A 26,844-nucleotide genomic window follows, 5' to 3' on the forward strand; every position below is an offset into this window, starting at 1 on the left:
TGTAAAGCGTCCTGTCCTTGCTGCCGTGGTCGTGGTAGGAGGAGGATTACTTTCCCCTCTTCCCCTGTTAGATTCCCGTTGTGCTGTGACATCCCCCTTATAAGCTGTGTAAAGCATATTTTTTAGTTTGGTTTTTAACTGCTGCATCCTTTCTGACTTCCGGTAATTTGGTAACATTTCCACCACTTTCTGCTTATACCGGGGGTCTAGTAGCGTGGCCACCCAGTACAGGTCGTTCTCCTTCATCCTTTTTATACGAGGGTCCCTCAACAGACATAACAGCATGAAAGACCCCATTTGCACAAGGTTGGATGCCGAGCTACTCATTTCCCGTTCCTCCTCTTCACTGATGTCATTGACGGTCTGTTCTTACCCCCAGCCACGTACAACACCACGGGTCCCAGATAGGTGACAACAACGAGCACCCTGGGATGCCTGCTGTGGTTGGTCTTCCTCCTCCTCAAAGCCACATTCCTCCTCTGACTCCTCTTCCTCATACTCCTCTTGCAGCGTTGCCGCAGGTCCGGCAAGCGATGATGACAAGGCTGTTTCTGGTGGTGATGGTGACCACAACTCTTCCTCTTCACGCTCATCTACGGCCTGATCCAGCACTCTTCGCAGGGAACGCTCCAGGAAGAAAACAAATGGGATGAGGTCGCTGATGGTGCCTTCGGTGCGACTGACTAGGTTTGTCACCTCCTCAAAAGGACGCATGAGCCTACAGGCATTGCGCATGAGCGTCCAGTAACGTTACAAAAAAATTCCCAGCTCCGCAGAGGCTGTCCTAGCACCCCGGTCATACAAATACTCGTTGACGGCTTTTTCTTGTTGGAGCAGGCGGTCAAACATTAGGAGTGTTGAATTCCAACGTGTCGGGCTGTCGCAAATCAAGCGCCTCACTGGCATGTTGTTTCGGCGCTGAATGTCTGCAAAGTGCGCCATGGCCGTGTAGGAACGCCTGAAATGGCCACACACCTTCCTGGCCTGCTTGAGGACGTCCTGTAAGCCTGGGTACTTAGACACAAAGCGTTGTACGATGAGATTCAACACACTGATCCACCTGTGCGTTCAGGGCGGACAGGAGTGCTGGTCCGGTGTGGCTCTCTGCTTTCAGGCAAGTCAACCCCAAGACAGCGTGACACTGTCGTATCCGGGATGTGGAATAGCCCCTGTGGAGCTGGGGGAGTTCAGTTGATGTGCAGCCAGACGCCGCAGCAGAAGAGGACTCAGCCGAGGAGGTTATGGAAGAGGATGGAGTAGGAGGAGTAGAGGAGGGGGCAGTAGGTCTGCCTGCAAGTCGTGGCGGTGTCACCAACTCCGCTGCAGAGCCACACATTCCATGCTTGGCAGCCGTCAGCAGGTTGACCCAATGCGCAGTGTAGGTGATATACCTGCCCTGACCGTGCTTTGCAGACCAGGTATCAGTGGTCAGATGGACCCTTGCCCCAACACTGTATGCCAGAGATGCCATGACTTCCTTTTCAATCACCGAGTAGAGGTTTGGGATTGCCTTATTAGAAAAAAAAATTCGTCCGGGTACCTTCCACTGTGGTGTCCAATAGCAACAAATTTTTTGAAGGCCTCAGACTCCACCAGGTGGTATGGTAAAAGCTGGCGGGCTAAGAGTTCCGTCAAGCCAGCTGTCAGACGCCGGGCAAGGGGGTGACTCTGTGACATTGGCTTCTTACGCTCAAACATTTCCTTAACAGACACCTGACTGTGGGCAGATGAGCAGGAACTGCTGAAGGTGAGAGGCGGAGTGGCGGGTGGTTGAGAGGGGGCAAGGAGGACAGCAGTGGTTGACGTGGCTGAAGATGCTGGACCAGGAGGAGGATGGTGGCTTTGAGCTTGTGTGCTGCTTCTACTCGTCATCATGTGTTGATCCCATAGGCGTTTGTGATGTGCGATCATGTGCCTTCGCAAAGCAGTTGTACCTAGGTGGGTGTTGGATTTCCCACGACTCAGTTTCTTTTGGCACAGGTTGCAAATGGCATCGCTGTTGTCAGAGGCAGACACACAAAAAAAATGCCACACTGCTGAGCTTTGCAATGACAGCATTCTGGTGGTGGCAACAGCATGAGTTGATTGGCGTGCTGTCTGGCTGACCCCGGGTGCCGATACATGCTGTCTGACTGTGCCACCAGCTCCTTGCGACGACCCCCCCTGCTTCCAACTCGTCTCCTCCTTCTCTCTGTCTCCCCTTCAGAACTTTCCCCCTCTTCTTCTTCTCTTCGAGCAGGCACCCACGTGGCATCCACGGACACATCGTCATCATCAACCACTTCACTTGTATCTGACACCTCAGCAAAGGAAGCAGCAGCGGGTACAACATCATCATCATCATCACACTGTACGTCCATGTGTGTAATGCTGCCTGACTGAGACATATCCCTGTTATCTACATCCCCTGGCAATAATGGTTGCGCATCACTCATTTCTTCCAACTGATGTGTAAATAACTCCTCTGAGGGATCAAGTGAAGCGGCTGTGGTGGCTGTGGTGGTGGTGGTGGTGGTGGCGGCGGGTGGGAGAGTGGTGACCAAAGCTGACCTGGAGGAGGATGGTGCGTCAAGGTTCTTAGCGGAAGCTGTAGAAGATTGGGTGTCCTGTGTAAGGCAGTCAACTATGTCCTCAGAACTTTTTGGGTTCAGGGTACGTGGCCTCTGAACACTGGGCATTATTCCAGGGCCAGTGGAAATCACAGCACCACGACCACGACGGCCCCTGCGGCGTGGCCTGCCTCTGCCTGTCATTTTTTTATTAGATAAGTGTTACTATGCGTGCAAGGTACTGTGCCACTCTATATAAGTGGTGGGCAGTGGGCACAGTACAGTCTGTGTGGGCCTGGCTGACACACACGGGCTTGCAAATGTGATTAGATCACAGTTAAATTTTACATAGATTTTTTTTTTCTGCAAGGTATTTGAGCTAATGACACCCTGTAACGGTATGAGTGCAGGCCTAACTAGCCAGTGGACACAATAGAGAATGTCTGGGCGCCTGACACACAGGGGCTTGCAAATGTGATTAGATCACAGTTCAATTTTATATAGATTTTTTTTTTATGAAAGGTATTATCTGTCACACCCTGTATGAATGGCGTGCACTGTGCTGTCTATGACTGAGCCTGCAGCCTCTCACACACGGGCAGCCAGGCAACTGCAATATATATATATGAAAAAAAGAAAAAAAAGCAGACTGATGTACCAGCCCTGAAAAGGGCTTTTTGGGGTGCTGTCTGGACGCTGTCTTTTCCAATTTTTTTATACAAAGTTGGCATTTGACCAAGATATTTCTCTCACCCAGCATGGGTATATGTAAAATGACACCCCAAAACACATTCCCCAACTTCTCCTGAGTCTGGCGATACCAGATGTGTCACACTTTTTTGCAGCCTAGATGCGCAAAGGGGCCCAAATTCCTTTTAGGAGGGCATTTTTAGACATTTGGATCCCAGACTTCTTCTCACGCTTTAGGGCCCCTAAAAAGCCAGGGCAGTATAAATACCCCACATGTGACCCCACTTTGGAAAGAAGACACCCCAAGGTATCCAATGAGGGGCATGGCGAGTACTTAGAAATTTTTTTTTTTGGCATAAGTTAGCGGAAATTGATTTTTTGTTTTTGTTTTTTCTCACAAAGTCTCCCTTTCCGCTAACTTAGGACAAAAATTTCAATCTTTCATGGTCTCAATATGCCCCTCAGCGACTACCTTGGGGTGTCTTCTTTCCAAAATGGGGTCAGTTGTGGGGTGTTTGTACTGCCCTGGCATTTGAGGGTCTCAGCAGTCATTACATGTATGGCCAGCATTAGGAGTTTCTGCTATTCTCCTTATATTGAGCATACAGGTAATGAGATGGGTTTTTTTCCGTTCAGCCTCTGGGCTGAAAGAAAAAAATGAATGGCACAGATTTCTTCATTCGCATCGATCAATGTGGATGAAAAAATCTCTGCCAAAAAAAAAAAAGGAGGGGAAAGGCGTCTGCCAGGACATAGGAGCTCCGCCCAACATCCATACCCACTTAGCTCGTATGCCCTGGCAAACCAGATTTCTCCATTCACATCAATCGATGTGGATGAATAAATCATTGCCGGGATTTTTTATTTTTATTTTTTATATACAAAGTGTTTGCCAAAGCATCGGAACGCCGCCTCCTCCTCAGCTCGTATGCCTCGGCAAACGTATCTGTTACTGCAGAGTAGAAATCTCGTCTTGCAGCGCCGCATACACCGACTTGCGTGTAATCTGACAGCAGCGCAATGCTTCTGTCAGAATGCACATCAGTGCTGCAGCTGGTCGATCGGTTGGTCCACCTGGAAGGTAAAAAAAAAAAAAGAAAAAACCAGGCCGCAACGCAATAATTTTATTAACTTTGGAACAGAATATATAAACTTTAACTTTTTGAACTAAACATTAACCTTTTTGCTTACTGGTTTTTTTTTTTTTTTTTTTTACCTATTATAGAACAAACCTCTCCTTCCCCATGGGTCAATGTGCAAAGCGCAAATCGCCCAAAGATGTGGCGAAGTGCGTTATGCACTTTGTCCCAGGTGAAAGGAGACTTTTGCAGCAGCAGTGAGTGAATGGGCCCTAATAGCCCTGTGTGCCTGTCCTGGTGAGATGTGATCCCTATGCTAGGTGTACCTGTGAGTGGTACTTCCGGAAACACTCTCCAAAGCATAGGGCAGGGTGGTCAGGACAGTCAGGACAGAAATAGCGGGTGTCACGCCTTATTCCACTCCTGCTACAGACACGACATCTTTTTCGGGGTGACTGTTGGGTTGAGGTACCAGGAACGACATTGGGGAAATGTCGCTCGTGTAGACGGCTAACTACACTGGTGGTAGGGGCCACGGAACCTCCTGGATACAGGAGGTTCTCGATGATCTCTTCCTGAAATTTGAGAAAGGATCCTGTTCTCCCAGCCTTACTGTAGAGAACAAAACTATTATACAGAGCCAATTGAATTAAATATACAGACACCTTCTTATACCAGCGTCTGGTTCTGCGGGAAACTAAATACGGAGACAACATCTGGTCATTGAAGTCCACCCCTCCCATGAGCAAATTATAGTCGTGGACTGAGAGGGGCTTTTCAATGACACGGGTTGCTCGCTCAATTTGTATTGTCGTGTCTGCGTGAATGGAGGAGAGCATGTAAACGTCACGCTTGTCTCTCCATTTCACCGCGAGCAGTTCTTCGTTACACAGTGCGGCCCTCTGCCCCCTTGCAAGACGGGTGGTTACGAGCCGTTGGGGGAAGCCCGCGCGACTAGTTCGCACGGTGCCACAGGCGCCAATCCGTTCTAGAAACAAATGCCTAAAGAGGGCCACACTTGTGTAAAAATTGTCCACATAAAGATGGTACCCCTTGCCGAATAAGGGTGACACCAAGTCCCAAACTGTCTTCCCACTGCTCCCCAGGTAGTCAGGGCAACCGACCGGCTTCAGGGTCTGATCTTTTCCCTCATAGATCCGAAATTTGTGGGTATAGCCTGTGGCCCTTTCACAGAGCTTATACAATTTGACCCCATACCGGGCGCGCTTGCTTGGGATGTATTGTTTGAAGCCAAGGCGCCCGGTAAAATGTATCAGGGACTCGTCTACGCAGATGTTTTGCTCTGGGGTATACAAATCTGCAAATTTCAGGTTGAAATGGTCTATGAGGGGCCGAATTTTGTGGAGCCGGTCAAAAGCAGGGTGGCCTCTGGGACGGGAGGCGGTGTTGTCGCTAAAGTGCAGGAAACGCAGGATGGCCTCAAATCGGGTCCTGGACATAGCAGCAGAGAACATGGGCATGTGATGAATTGGGTTCGTGGACCAATATGACCGCAATTCATGCTTTTTAGTTAGACCCATGTTGAGGAGAAGGCCCAGAAAAGTTTTAATTTCGGAAACTTGGACTGGTTTCCACCGGAAAGGCTGGGCATAATAGCTTCCCGGGTTAGCGGTTATAAATTGTGTGGCATACCGGTTTGTATCGGCCACAACTATGTCTAAGAGCTCCGCAGTCAAGAACAGCTCAAAAAATTCCAGGGACGAACCGATCTGAGCTGTCTCAACCCAAACTCCAGACTGGGCAGTGAAAGGTAAAACTACAGGTGCGGCTGAAGTTGGGGACTGCCAATCAGGGTTTGCCAGCACCTCAGGGATTCTAGGGGCTCTACGGGCACGTCTTTGCGGTGGCTGCGACGGGGTCACTACTGCACGTGCCACCGTACCAGCTTCAACTGCCCTTCTGGTGCTCGCCACTTCACCATGTTCTACGGCAGTGCTGGTACTAGGTCCAGGGAGGGCTGTGCTGCTGGTCTATGCCTCACCACGTAATCCGACAGCGCCAGCCCCACTCTGCTGCTCTTGAAGCGGATCCTGCGCAACCTGCGGTCTAGCGACACGGGGCCGGGTACGCCTGGTGGTATCAGGGACCTCAACCTCCTCGTCCGAACTTTGGGTCAGAGAGCCACTGCTTTCTACAGGTTCGTATTCTGACCCGCTGGATTCATCAGATGAGGGTTCCCACTCCTCATCCGACTGGGTCAGAAGCCTGTAGGCCTCTTCAGAAGAATACCCCCTGTTTGACATTTGGGCAACTAAATTTAGGGGTATTCCCTGAGACTACCCAAGAAAAAAAAGCAAGCCTGTCTTACAAAGGGGAGGCTAGCGAAGTACCGGAGGCTGCTGCGGTTGATAAAAAATATCAAAACTGATTTTTTTATCGCCGCAGAGCGTGTAAAGTGAATGTGCAGTGATCAAAAAAATATATATTTTTGTCACTGCGGTGGGGCGGGTGTGGGCGAACGCACGTGTGGGCGACCGATCAGGCCTGATCGGGCAAACACTGCGTTTTGGGTGGAGGGCGAACTAAAGTGACACTAATACAATTATAGATCTGACCGTGATCAGTTTTGATCACTTCCAGATACTATAAAAGTACAAATGCTGATTAGCGATACGCTAATCAGTGACTGCGGTGCGGTGGGCTGGGCGCTAACTGATCCCTAAACTACCTAACCAAGGGGCCTAAACTATCCCTAAAACCTAACGGTCAATACCAGTGGAAAAAAAAAGTGACAGTTTGCACTGATCACTTCTTTCCTTTCACTAGTGATTGACAGGGGCGATCAAAGGGGTGATCAAAGGGTTAATTGGGGTTCAGGGGGGGTGATCTGGGGCTAGTATGAGGTGTTTGGTGTACTCACTGTGTAGCCTGCTCCTCTGCTGGATCCAACCGACGAAAAGAACCAGCAGAGGAGCAGGGCAGCCATATAACAGATCATATTTACTAATATGATCTGCTATCTGGCACTCTGATTGGATTTTATAAAAATCATCAGCTTGCCAGCCGCGATCATTGGCTGGCAAGCTGATGACGAAATACTCCTCGACGAAATGCCGGCCCGAACTGCGCATGCGCGGGCCGGCAAAGCGCGTCATCTCGCGTCTCGCGAGATGACGCGTATATGCGTGACTGTGCGCAGCGCTGCCACCTCCGGACCGCGATCCTGCGTTAGGCGGTCCGGAGGTGGTTAAAGGCTACTCTCCTATTGAAATAGCAATGCGATTATTTCAAGTTATAATAATCGAATTTCGATTTTAACTTAAAGGCTACTCTCCTATTGAAATAGCAATGTGATTATTTCAAGTTATAATAATCGCATTTTGATTTTAACTTAGCACTGCTATATTCCATATTCGTTAATTCTAGCCTAATATGGAATATAGCAGTGCTAAGTTAAAATCGAAATTCGATTATTATAACTTGAATTAATCGAATTGCGATTTCAACTTGGACCTGGTTTACTATGGTTGGCTTGGAGCAAATATGACGAATGTATTCGTCATATTCCACAAAACGAAGATAACAAAGTATTCTGCATCTTCGTTTTAGCTACCTATTCATCAACTTCGCTAATTCTAGAAATCATATAGGAAAGTTGACTATAGAGACAGCTGAGTTTAATTCACTATGCGATTATATTACTTTGCTTTTTTTTTATAAATAGAATAATTATAATAATTATCAGGTATTATAATTATTCTATTTATTTAAAAAATAAAGTTATAATAATCGAATTTCGATTTTAACTTAGCGCTGCTATATTCCATATTAGGCTAGAATTAACGAATATGGAATATAGCAGTGCTAAGTTAAAATCAAAATGCGATTATTATAACTTGAAATAATCACATTGCTATTTCAATAGGAGAGTAGCCTTTAAGTTAAAATCGAAATTCGATTATTATAACTTGAAATAATCGCATTGCTATTTCAACGTAATTCTCAAATCCGACAGTACATTCTAGTATATGGAGACGTTCCCATGGTGATGGGGATGCTCCATGAGCACGGAAGTCGGCAGAAGCGGCAACTGGCACTGACTGGAGCAGCCAGGAAGCCAGGAATCCAAAGGACAGGTAAGAACAACTTTAGGGAAGTGGGAAAGAAAAAAATATAACAATTATAAAAAAAATACACGAATATTCGAAATATTCGCAAATTAGCGAAGTGCCGATATTCGCGAAAAAAATTCGATATTCGAATATTCGCGCTCAACACTAATCACCATGAGGAATATAGAAAGCAATCACCAGGTGGTTCCACGGACATGGAACTGTATGGCAGCAGTGGCCTGAAAGCTTGTACCGGTCACAAAGTTTTAGTTGGTTGCAGGCTGTAATGGTACCATCCTTAGTTAACACTTTCAGAGCATTGGAAGTGGATTGAGGTCTCCACTGCAACTTTTTACCCTGTAAGAAGACACACGGAAGTGGCTCACATTTGGTTTGGAGCCTGGAAACCCTTGGGTGGTCTTTAAATCGGGTGTTATCAGAACTACTGTATGCACGACCACAAAATGAGCGATCTCCTGCTTGTAGATGTCTGTACCTAGAATGCTGAGCTGTGGCTCCTCGCCCTTGCAAAACTGCAATCCGTATAGAGACAGAAGGTCAAAGAAGGGTAGAGAGAAGTGGAAGTTCCCATATCGAGAGGCCAATTTATTAGACGCCGGAGAATTAATGATTTGTTGCCTTATTTCTTGTTTATATTTTTCCATTTCATGTTGTTGAACGTGTGTTAGGACATGAGTGTAAGCTTCTTTTCGAGCCCTCGTTCTATGAGCAGAAGAAACATTCGCAGCCCAGAAAGAAAGATTTATAAATTCTATTCTTGATCTGTCGTATTCTCGTCCTTTAAAGGATTGTGATTCCAGACTCTTCACCAGGGTGGTGCAGTGCTGAAGACCAGTGATGGAGAACTCTACTGGAAGATGAAGGAAGATATCAGAGCGGGTTTGCTCAATGTTGTATTTAATAGATGCTCCAGCAGTATTAATCCTTTCCTACGGTAGGCTGTGATAGACCTCTTCTACTGATAAGAATTCCTTTTCCCTGAAATAGCCAAATGATGATTTCAAGCCTCTAATTTCCACCAGTTCTGTATTTCGAGAAGAAGACATTCTCTGATCAGGCGAATTGTCTACTGATCTGGATCTGGACCAGAGTCATATCAGGAAGCAGTGCTCATAATCTCCCATAAGGACGTCAAGTAAACCCTGGCTGCATTTCCAGAAGGCAACTCCTCACCCTCCTGTGACCACACATCTCTTTCGGATTAGTTATCATTAGTGATGAGCGAACCCAAACTGTTTAGTTCATAAAACATTTTCGTAAAAGTCCGGGTTCGGGTTCGGTGTTCGTCGCTTTCTTGGCGCTTTTTGAAAGGCTGCAAAGCAGCCAATCAACAAGCGTCATACTACTTGCCCCAAGAGGCCATCACAGCCATGCCTACTATTGGCATGGCTGTGATTGGCCAGTGCAGCATGTGACCCAGCCTCTATTTAAGCTGGAGTCACGTAGCGCCGCCCGTCACTCTGCTCTGATCAGTGTAGGGAGAGGTTGCAGCTGCGACGTTAGGGCGAGATTAGGCAGTGATTAACTCCTCCAAAAGACTTCATTCAGAGATCGATCTACAGCTGTGAATCATTCATCTTCTGCTATTCAATTGCTCACTGTTTTTAGGCTGCCCAGAGCGTTTTTATGTCACTTTTTTCTGGGGTGATCGGCGGCCATTTTGTGTCTTGTGGTGCGCCAGCACAAGCTGCCACCAAGTCCATTTAACCATCAAAAGTGTGGTTATTTTTTTGCTATATCCTACATCAGGGGCTTGGCTGTGCTTGCTATTTTATTGAGGGGTGAAATACAATTGCCAAAATAGCAGTACCCTAAATCTGGTGTTTCAGCTGTGGCTGCCAATTGTAATACTGTCTGCTGTCTGGCAAAGGATATATTTTTGTTCTGGGTTGAAATACAATTCCCAACTTAGCAATTCCCTAAATTAGTAGTTTCTGCTGTATCAGGCCAAGTTTAAATCTATCCATAAAAGGGTATATTAGATTGAAGGTGCGGCTAGTGTCATCCTCAATAAATTCACGCGACGCAACCGTGCATCTCCAAGTCTAATTCTGTCCGTAAACGTATACCTGTCATCCAGCGCCTAAATAATAGGCCTCAAATTTATATCCAGCTAAATCTGTGGTTACTGCTGTGCCTGTATTAGTGTAATACGGTACCTAAATAGATAGCCAGATAGTGTTAGGTGTCTGTAAAAAAAGGCCTGAATTTGAATTCAATACATTGGGCCAAATAATTTTTTTCTTATTTTGGTGAACGGTAACAATGAGGAAAACATCTAGTAAGGGACGCGGACATGGTCGTGGTGGTGTTAGTGGACCCTCTGGTGCTGGGAGAGGACGTGGCCGTTCTGCCACAGCCACACGTCCTAGTGTACCAACTACCTCAGGTCCCAGTAGCCGCCAGAATTTACAGCGATATTTGGTGGGGCCCAATGCCGTTCTAAGGATGGTAAGGCCTGAGCAGGTACAGGCATTAGTCAATTGGGTGGCCGACAGTGGATCCAGCACGTTCACATTATCTCCCACCCAGTCTTCTGCAGAAAGCGCACAGATGACGCCTGAAAACCAAGCCCATCAGTCTGTCACATCACCCCCATGCATATCAGGGAAACTGTCTGAGCCTCAAGTTATGCAGCAGTCTCTTATGCTGTTTGAAGACTCCGCTGGCAGGGTTTCCCAAGGGCATCCACCTAGCCCTTCCTCAGCGGTGGAAGACATAGAATGCACTGACGCACAACCACTTATGTTTCCTGATGATGAGGACATGGGAATACCACCTCAGCACGTCTCTGATGATGACGAATCACAGGTGCCAACTGCTGTGTCTTTCTGCAGTGTGCAGACTGAACAGGAGGTCAGGGATCAAGACTGGGTGGAAGACGATGCAGGGGACGATGAGGTCCTAGACCCCACATGGAATGAAGGTCGTGCCACTGACTTTCACAGTTCGGAGGAAGAGGCAGTGGTGAGACCGAGCCAACAGCGTAGCAAAAGAGGGAGCAGTGGGCAAAAGCAGAACACCCGCCGCCAAGAGACTCCGCCTGCTACTGACCGCCGCCATCTGGGACCGAGCACCCCAAAGGCAGCTTCAAGGAGTTCCCTGGCATGGCACTTCTTCAAACAATGTGCTGACGACAAGACCCGAGTGGTTTGCACGCTGTGCCATCAGAGCCTGAAGCGAGGCATTAACGTTCTGAACCTTAGCACAACCTGCATGACCAGGCACCTGCATGCAAAGCATGAACTGCAGTGGAGTAAACACCTTAAAACCAAGGAAGTCACTCAGGCTCCCCCTGCTACCTCTTCTGCTGCTGCCGCCTCGGCCTCTTCTGCTGCTGCCGCCTCGGCCTCTTCTGCTGCTGCCGCCTCGGCCTCTTCCTCCGCCTCTGGAGGAACGTTGGCACCTGCCGCCCAGCAAACAGGGGATGTACCACCAACACCACCACCTGCGTCACCAAGCATCTCCACCATGTCACATGCCAGCGTTCAGCTCTCCATCTCACAAACATTTGAGAGAAAGCGTAAATTCCCACCTAGCCACCCTCGATCCCTGGCCCTGAATGCCAGCATTTCTAAACTACTGGCCTATGAAATGCTGTCATTCAGGCTGGTGGACACAGACAGCTTCAAACAGCTCATGTCGCTTGCTGTCCCAAAGTATGTTGTTCCCAGCCGCCACTACTTCTCCAAGAGAGCCGTGCCTTCCCTGCACAACCAAGTATCCGATAAAATCAAGTGTGCACTGCGCAACGCCATCTGTGGCAAGGTCCACCTAACCACAGATACGTGGACCAGTAAGCACAGCCAGGGACGCTATATCTCCCTAACTGCACACTGGGTAAATGTAGTGGTGGCTGGGCCCCAGGCGGAGAGCTGTTTGTCGCACGTCCTTACGCCGCCAAGGATCGCAGGGCAACTTTCTTTGCCTCCTGTTGCCTCCTCCTCCTACTCGGCTTCCTCCTCCTCTTCTTCCACATGCTCATCCAGTCAGCCACACACCTTCACCACCAACTTCAGCACAGCCCGGGGTAAACGTCAGCAGGCCATTCTGAAACTCATATGTTTGGGGGACAGGCCCCACACCGCACAGGAGTTGTGGCGGGGTATAGAACAACAGACCGACGAGTGGTTGCTGCCGGTGAGCCTCAAGCCCGGCCTGGTGGTGTGCGATAATGGGCGAAATCTCGTTGCAGCTCTGGGACTAGCCGGTTTGACGCACATCCCTTGCCTGGCGCATGTGCTGAATTTGGTGGTGCAGAAGTTCATTCACAACTACCCCGACATGTCAGAGCTGCTGCATAAAGTGCGGGCCGTCTGTTCGCGCTTCCGGCGTTCACATCCTGCCGCTGCTCGCCTGTCAGTGGTGCAGCGTAACTTCGGCCTTCCCGCTCACCGCCTCATATGCGACGTGCCCACCAGGTGGAACTCCACCTTGCACATGCTGGACAGACTGTGCGAGCAGCAGCAGGCCATAGTGGACTTTCAGCTGCAGCACGCACGGGTCAGTCGCACTACGGAACAGCACCACTTCACCACCAATGACTGGGCCTCCATGCGAGACCTGTGTGCCCTGTTGCGCTGTTTCCAGTACTCCACCAACATGGCCAGTGGCGATGACGCCGTTATCAGCGTTACAATACCACTTCTATGTCTCCTTGAGAAAACACTTAGGGCGATGATGGAAGAGGAGGTGGCCCAGGAGGAGGAGGAGGAGGAAGAGGGGTCATTTTTAGCACTTTCAGGCCAGTCTCTTAGAAGTGACTCAGAGGGAGGTTTTTTGCAACAGCAGAGGCCAGGTACAAATGTGGCCAGACAGGGCCCACTACTGGAGGACGAGGAGGACGAGGATGAGGAGGAGGTGGAGGAGGATGAGGATGAAGCATGGTCACAGCGGGGTGGCACCCAACGCAGCTCGGGCCCATCACTGGTGCGTGGCTGGGGGGAAAGGCAGGACGATGACGATACGCCTCCCACAGAGGACAGCTTGTCCTTACCCCTGGGCAGCCTGGCACACATGAGCGACTACATGCTGCAGTGCCTGCGCAACGACATTAGAGTTGCCCACATTTTAACGTGTGCGGACTACTGGGTTGCCACCCTGCTGGATCCACGGTACACAGACAATGTGCCCACCTTACTTCCTGCACTGGAGCGTGATAGGAAGATGCGCGAGTACAAGCGCACGTTGGTAGACGCGCTACTGAGAGCATTCCCAAATGTCACAGGGGAACAAGTGGAAGCCCAAGGCCAAGGCAGAGGAGGAGCAAGAGGTCGCCAATGCAGCTGTGTCACGGCCAGCTCCTCTGAGGGCAGGGTTAGCATGGCAGAGATGTGGAAAAGTTTTGTCACCACGCCACAGCTAACTGCACCACCACCTGATACGCAACAAGTTAGCAGGAGGCAACATTTCACTAACATGGTGGAACAGTACGTGTGCACACCCCTCCACGTACTGACTGATGGTTCGGCCCCATTCAACTTCTGGGTCTCCAAATTGTCCACGTGGCCAGAGCTAGCCTTTTATGCCTTGGAGGTGCTGGCCTGCCCGGCGGCCAGCGTTTTGTCTGAACGTGTATTCAGCACGGCAGGGGGCGTCATAACAGACAAACGCAGCCGCCTGTCTACAGCCAATGTGGACAAGCTGACGTTCATAAAAATGAACCAGGCATGGATCCCACAGGACCTGTCCGTCCCTTGTGCAGATTAGACATTAACTACCTCCCCTTAACCATATATTATTGTACTCCAGGGCACTTCCTCATTCAATCCTATTTTTATTTTCATTTTACCATTATATTGGGGGGCAACCCAAAGTTGAATGAACCTCTCCTCTGTCTGGGTGCCGGGGCCTGAAAATATCTGACAGTGGCCTGTTCCAGTGTTGGGTGACGTGAAGCCTGATTCTCTGCTATGACATGCAGACTGATTCTCTGCTGACATGAAGCCAGATTCTCTGTTACGGGACCTCTCTCCTCTGCCTGGGTGCCGGGGCCTAAATATATGACAATGGACTGTTACAGTGGTGGGTGACGTGAAGCATGATTCTCTGCTATGACATGAAGCCTGAATCTCTGCTATGGGACCTCTCTCCTCTGTCTGGGTGCCGGGGCCTAAATATCTGACAATGGACTGTTCCAGTTTTGGCTGACGTGAAGCCTGATTCTCTGCTATGACATGAAGACTGATTCTCTGCTGACATGAAGCCTGAATCTCTGTTATGGGACCTCTCTCCTCTGTCTGGGTGCCGGGGCCTAAATATATGACAATGGACTGTTCCAGTGTTGGGTGACGTGAAGCCTGATTCTCTGCTATGACATGAAGACTGATTCTCTGCTGACATGAAGCCTGAATCTCTATTATGGGACCTCTCTCCTCTGTCTGGGTGCCGGGGCCTAAATATATGACAATGGACTGTTCCAGTTTTGGCTGACGTGAAGCCTGATTCTCTGCTATGACATGAGGACTGATTCTCTGCTGACATGAAGCCTGAATCTCTGTTATGGGACCTCTCTCCTCTGTCTGGGTGCCGGGGCCTAAATATATGACAATGGACTGTTCCAGTTTTGGCTGACGTGAAGCCTGATTCTCTGCTATGACATGAAGACTGATTCTCTGCTGACATGAAGCCTGAATCTCTGTTATGGGACCTCTCTCCTCTGTCTGGGTGCCAGGGCCTAAATATATGACAATGGACTGTTCCAGTTTTGACTGACGTGAAGCCTGATTCTCTGCTATGACATGAAGACTGATTCTCTGCTGACATGAAGCCTGAATCTGTGTTATGGGACCTCTCTCCTCTGTCTGGGTGCCGGGGTCTAAATATCTGACAGTGGCCTGTTCCAGTGGTGGGTGACATGAAGCCTGATTCTCTGCTATGGGACCTCTCTCCAATTGATATTGGTTAATTTTTTTTTTTTTTTTTTTTTTTTTTTATTCATTTCCCTATCCACATTTGTTTGCAGGGGATTTAACTACATTTTGCTGCCTTTTGCAGCCCTCTAGCCCTTTCCTGGGCTGTTTTACAGCTTTTTTAGTGCCGAAAAGTTCGGGTCCCCATTGACTTCAATGGGGTTCGGGTTCGGGACAAAATTCGGGTTGGGTTCGGATCCCGAACTCGAACATTTCCGGGAAGTTCGGCCAAACTTCTCGAACCCGAACATCCAGGTGTTCGCTCAACTCTAGTTATCATGTTATTTTTGTGAATTTTTCTTCTTTTTCTCTCTTTCCTTGGGTTGGATAATACTCTGGTGTTTGGGTAAAGTTACAATGTGACCAGAGAAACATTACAACATATTACGGTATTACAGCCTCCAGCAATACTCAGGTAGAGAGGAGTGGGTCACTAAGAAAGGTCCTTATACCCCGATCCCAGCATAGTAATATGAGCACAGGACACTGAGCACCCAATATAGAGGTACATGGTGATGTATTGCTGGGAATATCAATTTTGTTCGGGCATGCAGCTCTTCATTTACATCCAGAAGAGCCATTACCACCACCACTCCCAACATCACTCCAATCACAGCTGGTCAGGATACCATTAATTCAGTTATGAAAGGGATGCAAATGAGCTCTGCCTCTGATACCACCAGCTGTAAGACATCTATCGTATAAGTCAATGTTCAACCCTTTAGGCCTTGAGACATGACTCGGATATTAAATAATCCAGCATATCATCTGCAGACACCTGTTTCAGGGTGATTTGTCCCTCATCAGTACAGAGCACAGAGCACTGGCTTAACTGGGCTAGAGGCCAAGTCAGGATTTGGGGGGTACTATCTCTCCTTGGGGAGAAAGTGCCTTAGTCAGCGTGAGGAGACTTACAGCCCACAGGCATGCTCCTCTGAAATTCTGGGAAGAAAGGGATGGAAATCAGCTCTTAACAAGCTCTGCCTCTGATGTCACCAGATGTAAGACAGCTATCAAGTCAAGAGGAGCATGTATGTATAAGGAGCATGTATAAGTCTCCTCACGCGGACTAAGGCGCTCTTTTCCCAAGGAGAGATATTACCCCCAAAATCCTGACTTATGCCTCTCACCCAGTTAAGCCAGTACTCTCTGCTCTGCACAACTAAGGGACAATCACCCCGAAACAGCTGTCTGCAGATGAGGTGCTGGCTTATTTAATATCCGAGTCATGTCTCAAGGCCTATTTAAAGGGTCAAACAATGACTTATAGGATAACTACCTTACATCTGGTGGCATCAGAGGCAGAGCTTGTTAAGTCATTTACATCTCTTTCTTCCCAGAATTCCAGAGGAACATGTATGGCCTGTACTATAAGTCTCCTCATGCTGATTAAGGCACTCTCCCACAAATCATTAATTCAGGTAATCACTAAGTGGCATCCATAAACTTGGGTCCTTCATCTCATATCTTACCCAGCTACAGTACGGACACAAAAGAGAGAGAAAACTCAACAGAAAGGGACAACATGGAGAAATTGTCTTATTTGGTCTGGAGGTTTCTGACCTTCTGTATGTTCTCCTACTTACCCCACTATTTTTTCTATAGGACCTCCTCATAAAGGGGCATATACAGTACAATGTATAGCATCCTCCCCTTCTCTCTGGTCTCCTGTGTTCTTATAGGACCTTCTTGTGATGTGACATATACAATGCATAGCATCCTCCCCTCCACTCTGGTCTCCTGTATTCCTATAGGACAGCCTCATGATGGCACATATCCAACGTATAGCATCCTCCCCTTCTCTCTGTTCTCATGTGCTCCTATAGGGCCTCCTTATGATGGAAAATATACAATTTATACTATCCTCACCTCCATGTGAGGGTCTATATATAATGTATAGCCTCCTTCCCTCTTTTCTGGTCTCTTGTATTCCTATAGGACCTTCTCATGGTGGGATATATACAGTGCCTTAAAAAATGTATACCTTGAACTTTTCCAAATTTTTTCATGTTAAACCCACAAACCTAAATATATTTTATTGGGATATTATATTACAGGCCAACACAAAGTACAAGTCTGTGTGAAATGAAAAGAACATGATAGATGGTTTTGAAAAAGGGGGAATATATAGAAATCTGTACAGTAGGGCGTGCATTTGTATTTAGCCCTCTGTACTCTGAAACCCTTAAATAAAATCCAATGTGACCAATAGAGATGTCGCGAACATAAAATTTTCCGTTCACGAACGGCGAACGCGAATTTTCGCAAGTGTTCGCGAACGGGCAAACCGCCATTGACTTCAATGGGGAGGCGAATTTTAAAACCCACATGGACTCTTTCTGGCCACAATAGTGATGGGGAAGTTGTTTCAAGGGGACTAACACCTGGACTGTGGCATGCCGGAGGGGGATCCATGGCAAAACTCCCATGGAAAATTACGTAGTTGACGCAGAGTCAGGTTTTAATCCATAAAGGGCATAAACCACCTAACATTCCTAAATTGTTTAGAATAACGTGCTTTAAAACATCAGGTATGATGTTGTATTGATCAGGTAGTGTAAGGGTTACGCCCGCTTCACAGTGACAGACCAAACTCTGACAGACCAAACTCCCTGTTTAACCACTTCAACCCCGCTAGCTGAAACACCCTTAATGACCAGGCCACTTTTTACACTTCTGCACTACACTATTTTCACCGTTTATCGCTCGGTCATGCAACTTACCACCCAAATGGATTTTACCTCCTTTTCTTCTCACTAATAGAGCTTTCATTTGGTGGTATTTCATTGCTGCTGACATTTGTACTTTTTTTGTTATTAATTGAAATTTAACGATTTTTTTGAAAAAAAATGACATTTTTCACTTTCAGTTGTAAAATTTTGCAAAAAAAAACGATATCCATATATAATTTTTTCGCAAAATTTATTGTTCTACATGTCTTTGATTAAAAAAAATGTTTGGGTCAAAAAAAAATGGTTTGGGTAAAAGTTATAGCGTTTACAAACTATGGTACAAAAATGTGAATTTCCGCTTTTGGAAGCAGCTCTGACTTTCTGAGCACCTGTCATGTTTCCTGAGGTTCTGCAATGCCCAGACAGTAGAAAAACCCCACAAATGACCCCATTTCGGAAAGTAGACACCCTAAGGTATTCGCTGATGGGCATAGTGAGTTCATAGAACTTTTTATTTTTTGTCACAAGTTAGCGGAAAATGATGATTTATTTTTTTTTAGATTTTTTTTTCTTACAAAGTCTCATATTCCACTAACTTGTGACAAAAAATAAAAACTTCCATGAACTCACTATGCCCATCACAAAATACCTTGCGGTGTCTTCTTTCCAAAATGGGGTCACTTGTGGCGTAGTTATACTGCCCTGGCAATTTAGGGGCCCATATGTGTGAGAAGTAGTTTGCAATCAAAATGTGTAAAAAAGTACCGGTGAAATCCAAAAGGTGCACTTTGGAATGTGGGTCCCTTTGCCCACCTAGGCTGCAAAAAAGTGTCACACATGTGGTATCGCCGTACTCAGGAGAAGTTGGGGAATGTGTTTTGGGGTGTCATTTTACATATACCCATGCTGGGTGAGAGAAATATCTTGGCAAAGACAACTTTTCCCATTTTTTTATACAAAGTTGGCATTTGACCAAGATATTTATCTCACCCAGCATGGGTATATGTAAAATGACACCCCAAAACACATTCCCCAACTTCTCCTGAGTACGGCGATACCACATGTGTGACACTTTTTTGCAGCCTAGATGCACAAAGGGGCCCACATTCCTTTTAGGAGGGCATTTTTACACTTATGGATCCCAGACTTCTTCTCAAGCTTTCGGGCCCCTAAAAAGCTAGGGCAGTATAAATACCCCATTTTGAAAAGGAGACACCCCAAGGTATTCAATGAGGGGCATGGCGAGTTCATAGAATTTTTTTTTTTTGGCACAAGTTAGCGGAAATTTCAATCTTTCATGGACTCAATGTGCCCCTCAGTGAATACCTTGGGGTGTCTTCTTTCCGAAATGGGGTCACATGTGGGGTATTTATACTGCCCTGGCATTTTAGGGGCCCTAAAGCGTGTGAAGAAGTCTGGAATATAAATGTCTAAAAAAAAAAATACGCATTTGGATTCCGTGAGGGGTATGGCGAGTTCATGTGAGATTTTATTTTTTGACACAAGTTAGTGGAATATGAGACTTTGTAAGAAAAAAAATAATAAAAAATTAAAAAAAAAATTCCACTAACTTGTGCCAAATGTCTGAATGGAGCCTTACAGGGGGGTGATGAATGATAGGGGGGTGATCAATGACAGGGGGGTGATCAGGGAGTCTATATGGGTGATCACCCCCCTGAAATTGATCACCCCCCTGTAAGGCTCCATTCAGATGTCCGTATGTGTTTTGCGGATCCGATCCATGTATCTGTGGATCCGTAAAAATCATACGGACGTCTGAATGGAGCCTTACAGGGGGGTGATCAATGACAGGGGGTGATCAGGGAGTCTATATGGGTGATCACCCCCCTGTAAGGCTCCATTCAGACGTCTGTATGATTTTTACGGATCCACAGATACATGGATCGGATCCGCAAAACACATACGGACGTCTGAATGGAGCCTTACAGGGGGGTGATCAATGACAGGGGGGTGATCAATGACAGGGGGGTGATCAGGGAGTCTATATGGGGTGATCAGGGGTTCATAAGGGGTTAATAAGTGACAGGGGGGGTGTAGTGTAGTGTAGTGGTGGTTGGTGCTACTTTACTGAGCTGCCTGTGTCCTCTGGTGGTCGATCTAAACAAAAGGGACCACCAGAGGACCAGGTAGCAGGTATATTAGACGCTGTTATCAAAACAGCGTCTAATATACCTGTTAGGGGTTAAAAAAATCGCATCTCCAGCCTGCCAGCGAACGATCGCCGCTGGCAGGCTGGAGATCCACTCACTTACCTTCCGATCCTGCGCGTTCACAGGAAATGTCGCGTCTCGCGAGATGACGCCCCGATGCGTCCAGGAGGAATGAATCAACCACCTTCCGGACGCATCGGTGCGTACAGCGGTCCGGAGGTGGTTAATGCACCGCAAACAACCGCAAACAGTCCATTTGCACAACCGCCAACTCCCCATTTGCACAAGGTTGGATACCAAGCTAGCCATGTCCCGTTCCTTGTCCTCACTGATGTCATTAAAGGTCTCTTCCTCCACCCAGTTACGTACAATACCAAGGGTCCCCGAAAGGTGACAACAAGCCCCCTGGGACGCCTGCTGTGTTTGGTCTTCCACCTCCTCAAAGCCACCTTCCTCCTCTGACTCCTCTTCTTCAGACTCCTCTCTCTGCGTTGCTTCTCTCTGTGTTATTATAAAGTGTGTTAAGTAGTACTATTCCTATCAGTTTAATCCCTGTTACGTCCCCTATCAGGGGACGTGTATATGGCATCGATTTTAGGAACCGGGAGATTAAAAAAGATGCTTGGTCGGTCCTCTTAATTCCAATTTGGGGCACTGTGCGTGCGCTGTGTAATGTACTGTGCAATCCCAATATGTGTGGTGTGTTAAGTAGTACTATTCCTATCAGTTCAATCCCTGTTACGTCCCCTATCAGGGGACGTGTATGGAATACATTTTAGACAACCACAAAGAGTTGTCAATAGTTGACACACTCATGACATAAATTTTATTCCTCTATGCGTCAATCTTGGTGTAGTGATGACTGTGCTCGTGCGCACGTTTGGGAGATAGCAGGCGATGTTTTTTTTCAAAGCCTATGGTCGTGCTGAGGTAGTTCAGTCACAGTTAAGTGACCCAGAAAAGAATGATTCTGCAGTGTGGGCCCATTGCTGGCCTAGTAGGCTTTAATGATCACCTTAGATGATCACAAAGAAAATTAATGTTTTTTCTATGCAAAATTATCCGGCCGATCACTTTTGGTCTGTTCACAATGAAGCAACGACCTTATCATCTGGGGTCTGCCAACATTGCCATTGCCAACACACTCATAGAGGTGGTCGCTTCATTGTGATACGCAAGCCCCTTCACCACAACAAGGTAACGATCACGAAGGGGAATTGACACATGTATGTGCCTTTTTTTTTGTTTTGTTTTTGCAGCCACAGTGCAGCACCAGAGGCCAAAAAAATTAGGCATGTACACATGCCTTAAAAATTAGGTATTGTTGCAGCTGCTACTGTAGCAGCAGTCAGAAAAATTGATTTTTCCCAGGCAGAAAGTGCCCTAAAACATTGCGGCTTGAACCCTAGTTGGTGGCGGATAAGTCACGCAAGTCATCCGGCATTCAGAGATAAAATACAGCAGCGTGTGGACCATTTTTAGCCCAAGGCATGTCATCTCAGTCATCGGGCCTTTTTTAGTCTAATGTATCGCCCACTGTCAGTCCCTTCGGGATCCATCCCTCATTAATCTTAATAAAGGTGAGATAATCTAGACTTTTTTGACCTAGGCGACTTCTCTTCTCAGTGACAATACCTCCTGCTGCACTGAAGGTCCTTTCTGACAGGACACTTGAAGCGGGGCAGGCCAGAAGTTCTATAGCAAATTGGGATAACTCAGGCCACAGATCAAGCCTGCACACCCAGTAGTCAAGGGGTTCATCGCTCCTCAGAGTGTCGATATCTGCAGTTAAGGTGAGGTAGTCTGCTACCTGTCGGTCAAGTCGTTTTCTGAGGGTTGACCCCGAAGGGCTGTGGCGATGCGTAGGACTTAAAAAGCTCTGCATGTCCTCCATCAACAACACGTCTGTAAAGCGTCCTGTCCTTGCCGCCGTGGTCGTGGTAGGAGGAGGATTACTTTCACCTTTTCCCCTGTTAGATTCTCGTTGTGCTGTGACATCCCCCTTATATGCTGTGTAAAGCATACTTTTTAATTTATTTTAGAACTGCTGCATCCTTTCCGACTTCCGGTAATTCTGTAACATTTCTGGCACTTTCTGCTTATACCGGGGGTCTAGTAGCGTGGCCACCCAGTACAGGTCGTTCTCCTTCAGCCTTTTTATACGAGGGTCCCTCAACAGGCACGACAGCATGAAAGACCCCATTTGCACAAGGTTGGATGCCGAGCTCCTCATGTCCCGTTCCTCGTCCTCACTGATCTCACTGAATGTCTGTTCTTCCCCCCAGCCACGTACAGCACCATGGGTACCAGATAGGTGACAACGAGCACCCTGGGATGCCTGCTGTGGTTGGTCTTCCTCCTCCTCAAAGCCATATTCCTGTTCTGACTCCTCTTCCTCAGACTCCTCTTCCAGCCTTGCCGCAGGTCCAGCAAGCGATGCTGATAAGGCTGTTTCTGGTGGTGATGATGGTGACCACAACTCTTCCTCTTCACGCTCATCTACGGCCTGATCCAGCACTCTTTGCAGGGCACGCTCCAGGAAGAAAACAAATGGGATGAGATCGCTGATGGTGTCTTCGGTGCGACTGACTAGGTTTGTCACCTCCTCAAAAGGACGCATGAGCCTACAGGCATTGCGCATGAGCCTCCAGTAACGTGGTAAAAAAATTCCCAGCTCCACAGAGGCTGTCCTAGCACCCCGGTCATACAAATACTCGTTGACGGCTTTTTCTTGTTGGAGCAGGCGGTCGAACATTAGGAGTGTTGAATTCCAACGTGTCGGGCTGTCGCAAAACAAGCGCCTCACTGGCATGTTGTTTCGGCGCTGAATGTCTGAAAAGTGCGCCATGGCCGTGTAGGAACGCCTGAAATGGCCACACACCTTCCTGGCCTGCTTGAGGATGTCCTGTAAGCCTGGGTGTGACAGAACCATCTGTCTTTGGAATTGTATTGTATGTTATGTGAGGGTACCCAGATAGCTATGCCATGGAGCCTGTTCGTGAAATTAAAGACTTTGGCTCCATGTTGATTTTATTGTATTCGTGTAGTCTGAGTGCCATTCACCTAATAATATGCACTCAGACTTGAGCTATCTGGGGATATGTTAAATGTCTGTGTTTACTGTAAAGGTTGTGACATTGTATGTGTAAATGGTGATTTCTGTCCTGTTGTCTCCACATGTGTATTGGCGATTTCCCTTTGTCCTGAGAGATAATTGAATTACTCCTCGGGTGTCTCCAGGGCAGAGAGGAGGAAACCATGATGCATTGTGGGGATGTATTGTGTCTGTGTATCCTGAATTGCTGCATATCTGTCCTGTGTCACAGTCTTCCATCTGGTCCCCTAGGGGAGTGTCCACCAGATGAGGACCTGCATAAATACGGGCGGGTAGCCCTCAGTAAAGGTGATTCTGATTTACCCTCAACACAGAGCTTGGTCTCGTTTTTTTTGGGGGGGGGGGAGTTCTTCTAAACGGCGGTTTTACCCTCTGCTGCCGAGAGGATCGTAACAATTGGTGGCAAGCGACGGGATCAGTCCCACCGCCCAGAAGGACAGCTACAAATGCAATATGAGAAACTAAATCGGATTACCCTTAAAAAAATATTACAACACCGAGGACGGCCAACAGGTAATCTCAAGAAAAGGGAGATTATTGCTCAACTAGTGGAAATGGATGCAGCGCAAGGAATGGAGAGAGCTAATGTATCCAGCATCCTGGACTTAACACCTGAGGAAATACAATTCAACCGGGCAGTCCAGATAAGGCTGGCACATTTTGGCCCCAACCCTACAGCAGACATTGTGGAACGTGTGCAAGCGGCAGTAGCGGCACAACAGGCACTCCAAGGAAGAGGAGCTGCAGCAGCGGAGGTACCCAATAACAATATTGGAAGGAAGAAGGTACCCTTCGCTGCATTAAATTTTTTTATTGAAGCCGAGGGAGAGATTGATGGGTTCCTGGCTGATTTTGAAAGGCAGTGTGCCTTGCACAGGGTGCCCACGGATGAATCGGTCACCATCCTCTCTGGGAAACTATCCAGCCGGGCCAGTGAAGCCTTTCGTGCCATCCCAGAAGAGGAAATTACTAGTTACCAGGCAGTGAAGGATGCCCTTTTGGCCAGGTATGCAGTGACCCCAGAGGTATACCGGCGGAGGTTCAGGGAAACCCCCAAGCAAGCAGGTGACTCCTATGTGGAGTGGGCATGCCGGGTGCACCGCACAGCAGCCCACTGGATGGCAGGGTGCCAAGTCGTATTTGGGGAGGAGATATTACAGGTGTTCTTGCTGGAACACTGCTTTGACAATATGCCTGCAGGAGTCAGAGAATGGGTCCGGGACCGCAAACCCTCAACTCTGCCAGAAGCTGCTCGCCTGGCAGACGAGTATACGGATGCCCATAAACTGGGCAATACTATGTCTAGAGCCCCTGCCAGAATGGAGTACAGACCAGCAGCACCCACAGCCACTACTGCCTACCAAGCTCCGGCGCACCGCACTCCAGCTCTGCCTGCAGCAAATAATTATCCTCAGCAATCCCGGTTCAACTCCCGGGATTATTCAAAACCTATCCGGTGCTTTGGGTGTAAGCAGCTGGGGCACAAGAGATCGGAGTGCCCGCTGAACACCGCTAACCAGGCACAGTCGTGGAGAAGACCAGCCGGCGGAAACTAACGCAGCCCCAGCCTGCTGCTCACTGTATTGAGCAGGAGGAATTTTGGGGCATCCTACACGAGGCAGACGCCATTCAAGCTGCCCACCGGGACAATCGACAGCAGCACCGACAAACAGTTAAGCTGAATGGGAGAGAAGTCAGCGGTTTGCGAGATACGGGTGCCACTATGACTTTGCTCCAAAAGAACTTGGTGTCTGAGCAGCAACACACCAGAGACACTGTGGCCGTAAGGGTAGCAGGGGGTACTGTGTTCCGCCTTCCTGTTGCCCGGGTACACTTGGATTGGGGAGTGGGGGCTAGACACGTTGATGTGGGGGTCATGAAGGATTTACCCGCTGATGTCCTCCTTGGGAATGACTTGGCCCCCCTTGTTTCTGCCTACGCGCCGATGGGTCCCACAGAAGTTAACCTTGTGACTACCCGTGCCCAGACTCGTGCTGCCGGAACCAGCCCACTTGCTGCTAAGACCAAGGTAAGACCTTCTTCCCCGACTTGTACCCTAGACCAGGCCCCTGTAGGTTGGGATACCCCAGAGGAGTTTGGGAGGGAGACCTGGGCGGATCCAACCCTTCAGAAATATAGGGCTAAGGCAGATGCTAGGGAGGAAGGAGTAGATGGGGAACGGTATGAGTGGGTGGAGGACAGGTTATATAGAACCCCTAAACCTTCCCAGAAAAGTGTGTCTTCTCCGCAGAATCGCCAACTGGTTGTGCCTGCGAAATACCGGCATGAGATTCTGCGGATTGGGCATGATGTGCCATTATCTGGACATCTAGGGTCCCGCCGCACAGCCCATAGGATCACTCAGAATTTCTTTTGGCTGAATTTTATTCAGGCTGTGCGGATGTATTGTAGTACTTGTGACACATGTCAATGGGTAGGAAAGCGGGGGGACCACCCAAAAGCTAGGCTTATGTATATGCCTATTATTGGGGATCCCTTTCCCGCATAGCCGTTGACATTGTGGGTCCACTGGCCAGGGCTAGTCCATCCGGTAAGAAGTATATTCTCACCGTGGTGGACTATGCCACTCGCTATCCAGAGGCAGCAGCGCTGTCTAATATAGAGGCAGAGACAGTTGCTGATGCCCTGGTTAAGATTTTTACCAGTGGGGATCCCTAAGGAGATTCTCTCCGACCAGGGGACCCAATTTACCGCTGTGCTCACCCAGCAGCTGTGGAAGGTGTGCGGCATCAAACCGCTACTTAGCTTACCTTATCACCCACAGACTAACGGTCTCTGCGAGCGCTTTAACGGCACCCTCAAACAGATGCTGAGGACCTTTACTGACGCTTGCGGAGACTGGGAGAGATTCCTGCCTCATCTGTTATTTTCATACAGAGAGGTGCCCCAGGAATCTACTGGGCTCTCTCCCTTTGAGTTACTCTATGGGAGAAGGGTCCGTGGACCCCTCGATCTCATTAGAGGACACTGGGAAGGAGAGACAAAGCAGGAGGGAACCTCCATAGTGCCATATGTCCTGGAACTCCGGGACCGCATGGAGAAACTATCTCTGATGGTAAGGGAGAATCTCCAGGCGGCCCAGGGGAGACAGAAGAGGTGGTACGATCGGGGTGCCCGGCAGCGTGTCTTGGAGGTGAAGACAAATAAGATGCAATCATCTTGGCAGGGCCCGTATAAAGTGTTAGCTCAGGTATGTGATACTACCTACGTTATAGCCAGCTGTGCAGATGAAAGGATCCTTTCATGTGAACATGCTCAAGGAGTATCAGGAGAGACCGGAGGATGTCGCTGCAGTGTGTGCCCCTGCTGCAGATGATCCAGAGAATTTACCCCTACCAGACTTGTTAGAGAAGGACCCCCAGACTGATCTTACTGCCCTAGTACAGCTAGGGGACTGGTTAAACCCCACAGAGAAGGTACAGGCCAGACAGCTTCTGTGGGAAAAGCAGGCGACATTCTCCCAAGAACCTGGTTACACTATCCTAGCTGTACATAAGGTAGAGACCCCCGGACAGAACCCCTTACGACAGCCCCCCTACCGT

This window comes from Bufo gargarizans, unplaced genomic scaffold (genome assembly GCF_014858855.1).
Source record: "Bufo gargarizans isolate SCDJY-AF-19 unplaced genomic scaffold, ASM1485885v1 original_scaffold_2121_pilon, whole genome shotgun sequence".
Taxonomy (NCBI): Eukaryota; Metazoa; Chordata; class Amphibia; order Anura; family Bufonidae; genus Bufo; species Bufo gargarizans.